Source organism: Otolemur garnettii, unplaced genomic scaffold (assembly GCF_000181295.1).
Source record: "Otolemur garnettii isolate 467f Iridium unplaced genomic scaffold, OtoGar3 scaffold00039, whole genome shotgun sequence".
Taxonomy (NCBI): Eukaryota; Metazoa; Chordata; class Mammalia; order Primates; family Galagidae; genus Otolemur; species Otolemur garnettii.
In genome coordinates this window covers 4,940,411-4,942,567 of record NW_003852434.1, presented here as the reverse complement: position 1 = coordinate 4,942,567, position 2,157 = coordinate 4,940,411, and the positions used below count along the sequence as shown (strand labels likewise).

General features: G+C 40.5%; 1 pseudogene; it reads right to left on the bottom strand.

Annotated features, from left to right (window-relative positions):
- LOC100963515 overlaps positions 1–1,311 on the bottom strand; it is a 38,143-nt pseudogene extending 36,832 nt beyond the window's left edge.
- Between the last annotated feature and the right edge of the window lie 846 nt (positions 1,312–2,157).

The following is a 2,157-nucleotide window of genomic DNA, read 5'->3' as shown; positions in this document are numbered from 1 at the left end:
TTCTCCAGGAATTGTTTTTATAAGTGAGCAACCCCACTGACTATGTTTTTTGTTTTCTTTATAAATATGAGTTATAACCTTAATTATTCTTATAATTGTATGAATCCTCCAAAACTTTTGGTTTAGAAACATGAGTAGGAAATCTGGAAGTTAGATGATTTGAATCTTCAGACTGAATTGGATATGTAATTCTGCTGCCCTGCCGACTGAAGTTAAACTCATACAAAGTCTTTGCAAAATTTTTTCCTGTAGGGCTGTTTTCAAAAAGTGGAAATAGTAACACCTTTCCTATCTAGTTGGTATGGTATCTTTTTTTAAAGTAGAAAAATGGTTTTTTTTTTTTTTGAGACAGAGCCTCAAACTGTCACCCCAGGTAGAGTGCTGTGGCATCACAGATCACAGCAACCTCCAACTCTTGGGCTTAAGCCATTACCTTGCCTCAGCCTCCCAAGTAGCTGGGACTACAGGCGGCCACCACATGCCCAGCTATTTTTTGGTTGTAGTTGTTGTTGTTTGGCGGTCCCAGGCTGGATTCGACCTCACCAGCTCTGCTGTATGTGGCTGGCACCTTAGCTGCTTGAGCTATAGGCGCTGAGCCTAAAAGTGGAATAGTTTAATGAATACCCATGTACTCATCATTTTCTTCTACAGATACCAACTTATGGCCAATCTGGTTTCATTCGTATCCCCACCTCTATATCCTCTCATGACACTGAAGGAATTCCCAGGTATCATATCACTTTATCTGTAAGTAGTTCAGTAAAATTATCTTATTTTTATGCTTAAACGCAGTTCTATAAATAGTTTTAATGTAGTAAGACTAATTCCCAGACATCTTGCTTCCTTAATCCATTAGGGTTCACTACTCAGCTCATTGATTTACAGAATCACTTCTTCTTTTTCTTCCCAGGTTTTTCTTTTGGAGCCTGCTTTGCTGTCTTATCTTTTGGAGAGCCCTTGCCTTTCTCTCCTGCTTTTGGTAGTTCTTCAGATTGCCCGAATCCTTTCCGCACCATCAATCTGTGCCACCAGGCCTGAATCTTTGTTGTCTGAATTTCAGCTTTCTGTTTTCCTTGAGGTAATTCCACACGGCCTCCCTGTCTTCAGCACACACACCTCTGGGGGTCTTTCCATGGGATTCTCTGAAAGTGGCCGAACCTTGGGATTCACCAGGAAATCTAGATCCTCTGGAAGATGGGTGAGCAGGTTGTCATCTAGCAGCAATTCTTTCAAAGCTTGTGCTTGGCAGATGGCAACTGGGAGCTGCTTCAGCAAAGTGTGCCGGCTGTCAAGAACTTCCAGGTCAGGCATTGACCCCAGGGCTGCTGGCAGGTATTCCAGATGCTTGTTCTCTATGCACAGTTATTTAAGACTCTGTAGTTCCCAATGTTTTCTGGGACACAGGTAAGCTTGGATCCCTGGTCTTACCCAATGTATAATTTTTCTAAAGATTCTAAAGAAAAGACTTTCTCTAGAAAGGAATTCTTTTCCTGTTGGTCCAAGTGTTTTCAGTTTTGAAAGGGAGTTCAACTCTGAAGGCACGCTTTTAATTAGACCAAGTCAGTCTCCAAGAAACTGATGTTTAAGCTTTCCCCGGCTTATTTCAGAATCCTTCGTCAGGACTTAGACCTCTTCCATACAAAGCTCCTTGTTAAGTAGATTTGGTAGCCTGGGTTTTCACCCCTGACGCCAGTTTAGATTTGCTATTTGGACAGAGAGCCACGCCACCAAGGTGGGGGACAGCCCTGCTGAACCTGTGGTATCATCTTTAATGATAAATTAGAGAATGTATGCAAAAGTGATTTCAGAAGAGCTATGTAAGAGTAATAAAAACAATACCTTATACAATTCTTAATCAGGTAAATGTGGGTTGTTGTTTTTGATTCTTAAGACCTTCAACATTTTAACAGTCTGTTATCTCTGAGTAAAAGTGCAAGTACTTACACACTTTGACAATTTCCTTAAGTATGATAAACACTTGATTCTAAACCCAGTCCAAAGAGCATTCTTTTTCTTTAGTTTGTCAGGGTTATTCTGTGTGGTGGAACCATGACACTGTTTTTCGATTTATTTTATTAAACCCCATAACTCTTAGTGCATTGGCTAGGATTCATCTATCAGTTCTACAGTAGTTAGTACATCATTTAACACCTAGGT